Source organism: Magnolia sinica, chromosome 2 (genome assembly GCF_029962835.1).
Source record: "Magnolia sinica isolate HGM2019 chromosome 2, MsV1, whole genome shotgun sequence".
In the NCBI taxonomy this organism is placed as follows: Eukaryota; Viridiplantae; Streptophyta; class Magnoliopsida; order Magnoliales; family Magnoliaceae; genus Magnolia; species Magnolia sinica.
Genome location: NC_080574.1, coordinates 76,043,765 through 76,056,085, shown reverse-complemented (window position 1 = coordinate 76,056,085; position 12,321 = coordinate 76,043,765).

The window sequence follows — 12,321 nt, the reverse complement described above, 5'->3', positions numbered from 1 at the left end:
AGTACATAAAACATGGGATAGATTAAACCAAACTGCAAACATAATTCAGGGATAAGTGAGAAACGCAAGCAAAAGACTTATAGAAACATATGTGTACATGTGCAAGTCCCTGAAATACGTATACATGTCAGGTCATACTTACAAGTGTTACTATCAAAAGTATAAGTATTAAATGATAACATCTATTACAATAACCCAGAATTCCCCGCACATCAGGACATGGCTCACAAGAACCCGCCTGAGAACTGTATAAAAGAAAATGCGACCTCATCATCCTCAAACTCCTGCTCTACCTCAGGGGTCGCATCAACATCTGCATCTAAGACAGAGTCTGATGGGTGTTTAAACACCGTCCCAGAACGTGGGAGTGAGCGATCAACTCAGTGGAACAATAAAGCAAAGGTTAACATGTTATCAATTCAATCAAGCAGTAATAATAAAGCAGAACAATCAAACATGTCCAAATTACTCTTGTTAGTGCAAGGATGTATGTATAAATGATGCATGCCCTTACCTTACTCCCTCGGCGTCTTCATCTCACGTTATGCATGACATCCTCTCGCAGTGCCAATGACTTCCACGCACATGCAAATGCAGTGCATGAACATGATTACAAGTTGTTATTAGTCCTTTTCATACAGCAGGATTGGGAAGCTAAGGTACCTTCCTCATATCAATTTCCACACAGTGATCCATTCTAGGGTCGTCAGTTCTAGGCCATCTCATATGATTATATGATTTTAGGTCGCTGCAAAGGGCTCGTCACCAATCAATGCACGCCTATCATACCTTTGTTACTACTCTAAGGCTCGTCGCCCTAATGCAGTATCTAGGTATGCTCGAGGTCACTACAAAGGGCTCGTCACCAATCAATGTAGGCCGACAACACGAATATAGTGTCACATACCACCATAATCGTCTCACGAGTTTGGTTGCTCATTGGTCACTATGGGGAGGCTCGTCACCCCAGCATAGGCCGACAACTAGACCACGGTGTCCCATACCACCATGTCCGGGTCATGAGTCTTAGCGGATCAAGGTACAACAGTTAATGGGATTTCATAGGTAAGTTTGGTACCCTAAATTCAAGCAATAGCGTCCATACATGGTTAACATACATCGGACAATCGGGTTACTTGACGAACTCAACTAGCACGAGCGCACATTGGGTTGAATGACATAGAGTGCGCAAACACCCCGTGTGGCCAAACCACTGCCGACAACTCTAGTACGACTCGGGTTCGACAAATCACGTCCTTCGTGGTGAAAGCTACCTCAACCACCAACTCAAGGCCGATTACCGATTTCTTGGACTATTTCATAGTCCCAAACACATTCCATTACGATGATATGCATATAAAATTTAGAACAATAATGGAACAATAATTCAAATCACATAGTATGTGAGCCTTTGAAGAATATCACATAACATGGATTTCAACATAAGTAGTGCTTGAACTTAAAGAAAAAAGAATGTAAATTGAATGTAAGAAATCATACACACCAAACAGGAGAGTTGAGAATCTCTTCTCAACGCTCGTAAATAGGATAATGTATTACACATTAGCCCATTGAAACATTTCTGCAAACACTTAGACTACATAGTTCAAATACATGACGTATGTTGGAATACATGCATTTGGACAATTCCTTTTGCCAAGGAGTTGACACACATACAACTAGCACAAATACACGACAAATAATCATGGCAAGTACATGTTCATATTTTATACATGTACGGTACTTCCTACATACACATATAATACACAAATCTCAATATAACACATACATATCAGGAACGCAAGATAAACATAGCATTTGGCATGTGAAATTTCATCCATAACAACAATAAACTATTATCTGACATTGAAAGCCTTGAAAACCATAACCTATACGAATATAGTCCGCACCTTAAACCAGAAAAAGTACACCGAACTGATTCAGACGATATGTCTTCGTCAACGGCGATAAGATAACCTAAAGCAAGAATAGAAATGAGCTACAACAACATATAGACTATTCTAAGCTATAAAACAGATTAGGGTTAGATTAGTTTACCCAAGAAGGAACTTAGAATCGCTGGAATAATGATTCAAAAGTGATGGTTTAAGGATGTAGAGTAATAGGAAAGAATCTTAAGATGATTCACCAACTTCTCTCTCACTTTCTCTCTTTTCTTAGCTAGGGTTTAGGAAATTCGTATGGCATAGAGAGTGAGGATTTTAAGGTCTATATATAGGCCTAAAATAGATGAAAATAGCCCCAGGGCCAAGGTATACTTAGGTTATAACCAAATCAGGTCTCTCTCGATCCAATGGAACACTTCTGGTGGTCCTTTTTCCACATATGATCGGACTTAAGCTCACTGACCATGGATCTAGGTCAGGCTGAGTTTTCGTACCGATCGGATCTACAGATCAGCCGTGGCGGACCACACTCAATTCAATGGTCATCGAAACTCGATCAAGTCCACAAGCACAATGACATGCCTGGGCCATCTTCCCTTCCGAGGGTGAAATTGGGCCAGAATCCAACGGTCAGATCGCTTAAAATCGTCGTGCAAGCGACACGACTCAGATTTCATAAAATCTGATTTAATTTCTCACCGTTCTCACACTCTTTACTCCGGATTCAATCAAATCGACCTAGGACATCATTTGGACTTAATTTTTGAGGTGATGGTCAAGTCCAACATGGTGACCATAATTGTCTAAGATTATCACTATCGGACTTTCGACGCGCGGTCCACATCCAATCCAAAGCTTCTAAAAATTCCCAAGAGCAACTGGATTTAGCGTTGAATCCCAGATTTCAGAGTAAGATAGCGCTAACGATTCTAAAGGTTTTGAGTCCTGTAGATCAAATTTAAAGTGATTGATGCTAATTTCACTAGCAATCGAGTTTAACGCTAATTAACCCACAAATAATTCTAAGGAAAATAGAGGTAGTACTCGGGTCTTAGCACAAAATTTTTTGGGTCATTACAACTAGACTGGAATAGAGTTGACTAGACTGACTGGACTGACACTTGCACACACAATTTAGGCTCTTGAGTAGTGGAGCGATCACACAGTTTAAGCTCTTGAGTAGTGAAGCAACGCAGTTTTTTAGATTCATGCAGGAGTCGGGTCTTACATGAATGGTCTCTCTAACTCTCATGAGTTCGCTAGACTTATCGCGGCTGGGATTTACGCATAGGGTTGGCCACAGTAACTCTCTAAAGTTTGCATGGCACACAAGGCTACCTTTGGGGTACCAAATCCAAGGCTGCCAGTCCATTAATGAGTAGGTTTAGGCCCTTCCTCATGAGTTACTACCAAAATTAAGCCCGGGATCTGGGTTTTCTACTTTTGGGGTACTAAATCCGAAGCCACCAGTCCATCAATGAGTAAGTTTAGGCCTTTTCTCATAAGTTACTACTAGAATCAAGCCCAGATCTGGGTTTTCTTTGTCTGCAAGGTCGGACCCATTTACGGGAGGGCAATTTCATCCATTCCCGATAACGCTGTTGGAAAGCTATACAGACGGCATTAGTGTTAGGCGTAACAAGTAGTTGAGGACGTTTTGGCCTTTTAGTCACTGGCTTCATCCGATGCCCGCATGGGTATGTATGTGATGTGGCCTATATGGGCTTTTTAGGGCTTCTGGCTCCACACCGTTGCCCAAAATTATATAGATCTTATGCGTAGTAGGTCATATGGGGCTTGGCTTGGCTAAGCTGCCTTGAATGATAAACTGTTGTTGTTGACATGATAGTTGATCGTACAGGCTTTGCTGAAGATAACAGATCAATGATTGATATATCGCTCCATCGCTGTTGATAATATTATAAAATTTGGACTAAATGGAGTTTCGACTTGGTAATAATATCAATTCCAATAAACTTTCATAATAGAATAATCTTCACATCAACAATATGGCGATGACAATGGTAGTTTCACTAATCTAATCCAGCAGCAACCATCATCGATGCTCAACAATAGTAATATACTTTAACTTGATATGCTTGGGAATCTGCCTTTTATTCATGTATGACATCGGCATTCTGAGACTTCGATTACCTTGCCCCCTTTTGATTTGGAAGTATTATGCTAATAATCTTCCAAATCAAAACTATAATTTATCTTCAAAGATAAAGTATTTTTGTATGCTTTTTCTGCCCCCTAAGTAACTACATCATGAATTTTTTAAGTCAAAATGTTGTAAATCTTCTGAGTCAAAACACTGTGATTCTTTTTGGTATTCAGGGATGATATATTTTGCTGAACTAGCAGATATATGAATGAAAATTTGCCCCTATGATGAATATACTTATCTAGCTTTTTTCTTGTCTATTTTTCTATGGAGCGAATATTTTCAATTGGGACCATATGACGTTACTTTCTCACTTATTCCATATATCTTCTTTATGACAATTTCTACTATCCTTGATCATCTTCGCTAGAATACCTTTTTCTTCTTTGTTTCATTTCCTTTAATTTTCTCCGCAGCTAGCCATTATTCCTCATAGGAAGTATATCATTCTTCAACTATATGTTTCCCATAGTCCTTGAACTGTTCGAACCCTTTCTTTACTTTCTTAATTGTAGAATCACCCATGTTTTCTTTATAGGAAGATTCAATTCTTTACTTTTTGATGATCCTTCTTTTCGCTTTTCTTTCTTCAGCAATATCTTTTGTTATTCTCTTAAGACTTTGAAATAACCAATTCATATGAGAGTTGAGTAGCTTCACTTTGATTCTTTTCAAATTGACTTACTTTTCTACTCTGGCAAGTTGTGAACACGATGCCCCTAGGGTTCTCTATTGACTGATGAATTCGTTAATTAATTCATCTACTCGTTGGTGAGCAACAGCTAATTCAGTCAAACTAACTTCTCATCTGAGGGCTTTCCTTAAGGGAGCAATGTTGTTCACAGTAGTCGCTATTAGAGAATTACAGTTTTTAGTAACATGTTCATCTGGTGAAGACTGATTAACATTTACTCACAAATTTTCTATTTTCTACACACTTCGAATATACTGATATCAAAGGAGAAAGTGAAAACTGCATTGCTGATGCTGTCGAGGAGGATGAACCAACAGATTGAACCCTTCATTTTTTTTGTTAGATGTCACTATCATCCGCTCTTCATCGTCTTAATGGGCTGCCGGTAAAGCAGAAACTATTTCGAATATTACCTGGTATTGTCTATCCTTGATCACAACTATTTGATCCTCTCTGATACTTTCTAGTAGAAATTTGTTGGATGTGAAGTAGACAACCACGTTAGTCAGGAGAAAAGTCATTGTGGTATACCTGTCATTCAGAACTGAGTGTTAGTTATTTTATTTAAATAAAATTGTACTTTATTTTTTGAGATGAAGGGGAGGATGTTCCCACTGAGAGTTGCCATTTTGGCATTTATACAATGTCAAAAAGTGATAAATGTTCTCTGAATATTTTCAAAGTTATCATTGAAAAAATTCCCCAGCAGAGTCACCATTTTGTTTCGACAAGAAATGAATGTGTTTGATTTGGGGGAATTATTCAATAATAATAAGGAATTTGATGAGAGAACAATGATCACAAGATATCTATTCATTCTGAGTTCATTTACATCCTCAGCTTCCCTTGATTCTGAAAATAGAGTACAATCAATCAACGCAATGAATGAAAGAGAAGATAGCCTGATGGCGATTTTGGCAGCATTTCGACGCTTTTCACGTTCATCGCCAAGGCAGATGGGTTGTGAGGTAGGCATTGATCGTCCTTCCATTCATACTGACGGATTCTTCTTTCTCCTAAAACTCTCTCTCTATGCTTCACATTTCCCTTTTCTTTACTTGAGCTATGCGGATGCATAATTGAGGAAACGGTGGAAAATTCTTCAAACTTGGGTTGTGCGAACCTTCCATCATACTTCACTTTCTCTCTCTCCTCTGGGAGTTCTTTGATACTTTCCAACTTCTATTTTTCTCACTTGTCCTTCTTACTTCTCTCTCTCATTACCCTCTCTAAATGGAGATAGGAGAGAGGTATATATAGACATCCAATAGGTGTGGAGGCCATCTGACTGAAGGTAGGAGTGCACAGGCATAGACAAGGAATATGGAGTGCATGAGGCTTACTTTGGGACAAAAGCCATGCATTAAGACAAGTTTCACATGAAGTGGCACACCAAGGAGACTTCAGGACAAGAAAAGCCTTGTGTTAGGACAAAGGGGAGAGAGAAGTGGTGCATGGAGCTTTCCTTAAGACAAGAAAAGCCTTGCATCAAGACAACTTCCTCACAAAGTGGTGCATGGAGCTTTCCTCTTAGACATGCCTCCACACAAAGTGGCGTATGGAGCATCCATTAAGACATGAAAGCCTGTCTCTAGGACAAGGCCTACATGAAGTGCCGCATGGAGCATTTGTCTCAGGACAAGACTCCTTATCAAATGGCACAAGAGGCCTTCTCCAGGGGATTGCATGGGGTCACGCAAAGGCTCTCCATCAGGGGGTTTCGCGGAGTTGTGCAATGGGCCTCCTGTCTAGAAAAGAGTCCATGAGATATGGTGTGAAGAGCTTTGCTCTCCTTTACATGCACGCAACCGCGTAAGACCTCTTAGGACAAGGGTCTATAAAAAGTGGCCCAAAAGGCCTTTTCCACTAAAAGTGGCCATTTCGACAAGAAACAAAATACATTTGATTCAAAAAAATTTCTTATTTAACATTGATAAAGATGGGATAGAGAATATTCATCAATTTCATTTGTTCTGAGTTCATTAACATCCTCTTAATCCTTTGATTCCAAGATAGAATCTCTTAATAAAGAGAAATATACATAAGTCAAATATAATCAAAATGTAAATTTTGGCAGCATTCCGGTGCATTTTCATCAAATCTCCAGGGGAGATGAGTTGTGTGGGTTTCCCATGCTAGGATCCCTTAGAAATATCTGAAATAGCCTAATCGTCTTTCAAAAATCTCACATAATGGCTGCTCTCAAAGATAACCCCCGCAACTCATATGGGAGTTGCATGGCTAATGAGTTGCACGGATCCGTGCAACTTCCTACGAGTAGCCCAGCCCTCCTTTCCTTCTCTCTGCCCTCAATACCTGTCAAAGGGACTGACCTCCTGAGCATCAAATGTCTCAAATGAGGGGGTGAGGGGGTATTTATAGGAAGCCACACGTGTGAGCCCTCGACTCTTATGCCATGGGCCCCACTTCGTATCACCGAATCCTCCTCTGATGAGACTTGCATGCCCCAACATAACTTGAGTCCCGCATAACTTCGGTTCTACACAACTTGGGTTCCGCACAACTTGGGTCCCCACAACTTGGGTTCCGTAGAACTTGGGTCCCACACAACTTGTATTGCTTTCCCTCTCTTATTCATGCCTTTCTCCAATTCTCTCTCTAATCACTTTTGGTACCCCAACAGATGCCCCCTTGATCCAAAATTTGATTTTTCTGAATCAATTTGAAGGATCAAACTTGCCATGGAAAACCTGAGTTGTGTGGCTCCGCGCAACTCGCTGACCCTCGCAACTCTCTGATGACATCTTTAGCCTATAAATACTGGTCCACTCAACTATTCTTCACTCCAAAATTCAATCTTCCAATCAAACCCTTCTTGCACGCAGGCTATCCGCACTACTTGTGCGCGCAACTCACTCTTCCTTGGTGCGATAAATTTTTGTCTCGAAACTCTGTCAAAATTTCTTTAACTTTTCTCTTATTTATCACCATGAGTCATTCAAAGGCTTCATCCTTGAGAAAAAGGAATTCTTCAATTTCCCCCGCACATCAATAATTCCCTTGTCACACTTGGACTTGTGTGGAGATTAATGAGAAACTACTGGAATCCCACCACCCTTACTCGGGTAAAATCACCTCTTATCCCATGAATCTTCAACGACATTGGTCAATCCCTCATAGTGAACTTCCACTCACCGAAGTCGCCTTGTCTTTATAGATAATTGGATCATGAGAGAACCCCGAATCCTAAAAGGCCATATAGAAGGAAAGGATTTGCATCAGAAAGCTAGCATGATATACAAAATGTGATTTCTACGCCCTTGCCATGATTCTCATCAGCCCTTTCCAACTCATTTCTTTGAGATTGCTCGTTAACATTTCTTTATCAATCGTGTCCCCTGGAGGTCATAGTCGAGGGTCTTTTATCTCCTCGAGATTTCTATAATGCCTGGGCCCGCGTTATTGCTCGAAAACATATGGTCATTTTGGAACGAATTAATCTCTTTGATGCTATCGTGGCTACGTCAGATCATTTTTACGGAAACACAGCTATCTTCAGAGGCTTTCTTAACTTTTGGTCTCCCATAACCAACCCATTCCATCTTCCTCTAGGTGAGATGAGCATTACCTTATGGGACCTTTGCTGTATAGCAGGTCTTCCCATCATGGGTGACATCCTCGATATTTATATTCCTTCGAATGAGGAGTTGTCTTGTGCTTCTGCAGAAGATAATAAATCAGGGATTTCAAAGACCACTCTAGAACTTTTTAGTGAGTTGGTTAACTCTCCCCATCTGAACACATCACTCCTCTTGAATGGTTGGCTCATTTCTCTCGCAAACTACGGTACACTTCTCTTCTCTTAATCTTTTCTCTTCAAATCTTCATCCTTTTTTTTTTAAATAACCCTGTTATTTTACCTTGACAGCTTCACAAGTTATAATCATCAGAATCTTAAAACCATCCATGAGAATATTACAAACAATACTGAATACACTCACTCTTGTGAATTAGCTACCTTCCTAGCTTATTGGTTAAGCTTGATAATATTTCCTAGTTCAGAATAAGTCATCAGACCATCCATTTTGTAGCTGCTAGTACTATGGCTGAGGGTCAAAAGAATTCATTAGCTCCTTTAGTTTTATGTTCCTTATATCGCGCTTTTGGTGATATAATTTTTGGGCTCATAGATTCATCAATCCAACCTTTCTCGGTTTATGCTCCTTGGCATTTCTTTGTAGGTTTACTGGTAGTATATTTCCCTTAGACCTTTGATGATCTACTGAAAGCATATTCAGATCCTCATCGGCTTCCTCTTCAACACTATCAACTGAGGAAGAGGGTTAAAAGATCAAACGGTTGGGTTACCCGTAAAATAGAAGATGGTGATCCTATTGACTTTCATCATTTTCCTTTCACTATTCATCCGGAAGGCATAAAAGTTATTGATAATGACTTTATTTCTCATGGCGAGCATTTATTCCTTGTTTCCTTCAGATCCAGTACTCTTCCTTAAGAGAAGGCAGCATGTTGTAGCACGAACTCTATTATCCAAACAAATTTGCTCGTTAGTTCGGGTTTGATCAAACTATGCCGGTGACTTGTGATATTGTTACCAGATCTATGAGGAACTATGACATCAAGTCGTATAATTGGGCTTTAATATGGAGATAAATTTTGAGTGTTAACATTGGATCTCATTTTATACTCTCGAGTTAAGGATACCCAGTCCATTCTTCATATCCCTGGATGTGTTGGTGGGTCCACTAATACTATTTGGTGCATAGATATCATTCGACTGACCATGCCATATTCATTCCTCCACCTCGACTAAGGAGTTATTAAGAAGACCAAGGCATTGGTTATTCTAGGGAGACTAGCCATTCTCCTTGTTCTAGTGAATTCTGTGTAATGATTTCCTTGAAACATACTTCTTGTGAAGCACAATTGGTCGATACTCTTGAGGGTTGGATAGATTTTGGGGTATCTCTACAAAGTACCCATGAATCTCCAAATTTTTTAGAAGAAGATGATAATTCTATACAATTTTACCCTCCTCCTCCTTTGCAAATCATGAAAGACATTACTCCTGAAGCATCAAGAAGCAAGAGACAGACAGGCATCATCGTTCTCTCCAAAAGAACAAGTATATCATCATTGAAAGTTTGTCTTCTTCGGAATAGAACAATAGTAAATACATATCGGTTAAGCTTAATAGGAATACATTTTGAACAAGAAATATGACATTTTTTAAAATATATACTTCATATGAAACTTATTTATCTTATTATTATACCTTCATGTGGCATGTATTTATCTTATCATTGCATCACTTTTTGAACTTGAGCAATTCTCATAGGTATGTTTGATGGACATGTGGAGCTTGAGCAATAAGTTATAATAATGGCTAGAATAGCATTGCCTAAATGATATTCAGAATGGGTGAGACTAAGTTTCAATTCTAGTCAGTTGCACACACAGTTTAGGATCATGAGTAATTAGAGTAACCACAGTTTAAACTCATAAGTAGTTGGAGTTGGTCTTATGCGAATGGCCGCTATAACTCTCTAGAATTGAAACTGTGGTTACAAAGGACTTATCACGGCCGGGGAGTTCACAAATTGTGATTCATCAGAGGGGCCTAGTGAAGCTACCAGGGTCATAAACTCAATAGGATTTAGGCACAGGGTTGGCCACGTAACTCTCTAAAGTTCACGAGACGCGCAAGGCTACCATTGGGGTACCAAATCCAAGGCTGCCAATCCATCAGTGGAGGGTCTCCTGCTTCAGAGACTTGCCCCCATGCATTACCACTGAAATCAAACCAGGAATCTGGCGAGTCATCCTGCTTTGAAAAACTCACTTTTCCTTCGCCTACAAGGTCAAACCCATTCACAAGGGGCGTTCTCTGGCCATCCTCATGGCACTGCCTGAAACTATGCAGACGACATGGGTCTTACATAATTGCTTCATTAATTGTCCGCATGGGTGCATATGAAGCTCTCTATAGGCTTTTTTAAGGCCACAAGCGACCCTGTTACCTGTATAGTTCTGCCATATCGCCATCGCCAAATAATGATAAGCCTTATGCGCATTTGACTTCTTGTTGTTGCAATTCCCCCACTACCACCAGTAAAAGATGAATTGGCCTTACTGGAGTAATAAATCAAAATTAATATACCGCATTTGTTGATGATAATTAAACGAAATTTTATGGTTAAGATAGTATATCAGCCTAGTGGTGCTATTGATTTTGATAAATTTAAATGGCCACAGTAGTAGCAGCTTTGAAAGCAACTTTGACGATAATCATTTCGCATTCGATAGTAACTTTGATGGTAATCATTTCGCATTTGCGTTGGCAATTTGCATTTAGCGATATTTGTTTGGCGTTTAGGGGATAACTATTGGCGATTATGGCGACAATCATTGGCGTTTTTCATTGCTTTGCTCGAACTTGATATACTTTGAAGGCCTGCACTTTATTAGTACTTAAAGAGAAATATAATGTAAAAAAAAATGCAAAGCTCTACCTTCTGTATTCTCTTGCCTGCCCCCTTTTGATTAAGAAGAATCATGCTGTGAATCTTCTCTATCAAAACTGCACAAACATTCAGGGATGATATATTTTTATGAAACGAGAATTCACCGGTATACTTATGCCTCGTCTATCTTGATCCACCACTTGATAATCCCCAATAGAGTACACTTCTGATATTATGTATGGACCATCCTTTTTAGGGTCAAACTTGCCCCTTGTCTTGCAAGTGACGACTATTGGTCTCTTCAACATTAATACCATATCACCTATTTTGAAGGAGCGATGCCTAACTTTTCTGTCAAAAGCTGCAGAGATTCTTGCTTGATATAAATGTAATCGCTGCTGGGCCGTTAGTCGCTTTTCATCTAGCAAATCTAATTCTGCCAGCCTGATCTTAGCATTTTCATCATCAACAATTGACTGATGTAGTGCTATTCTGAGTGATGCAACTTGTGTTTAATGGGGATAACAACTTCAATCCCATAAACCAAAGAATATGGTGTTGCTTCATAGTAGTACGATGAGTAGTTTAATAAGTCCCTAGAGCTTCTTGCAACTTCTCATCCCAATCACGTTTGTTTCATGCAATTGTTTTCTTCAATATTTTCACAATCGTCTTGTTGAATGATTCAGCTAACCCAATAGCCAGCGGATAGTAAGGTGTCGAGAATGAATGCTGGATATCGAATTTTCGACACAATTTCTCCATTCCCTTGTTCTTAAATGGGATCCCATTATCAGTGATGATTTTCTTTCAGAATACCATAATGATATATTATTACATGTGGTATGAAATTCACGATGCCTTTCTCTTTGACATTTCTCAATGCGATGGCTTCAATCCACTTCGATAAGTAGTCAGTGGCTGCCAAAATATACTGTTTTCCTCTGGATAATGATGGTTTTACAGGACCGATAACGTCGAGTCCCCAGGCCGCGAAGGGCCAAGAGGCAACTGACTGATGCAAATCTTCAGGAGATACATGTATGACATTGTTATGTATTTGACATTTGTGACATCGACGTGCATAATCAATCGTGTCTTTGAACA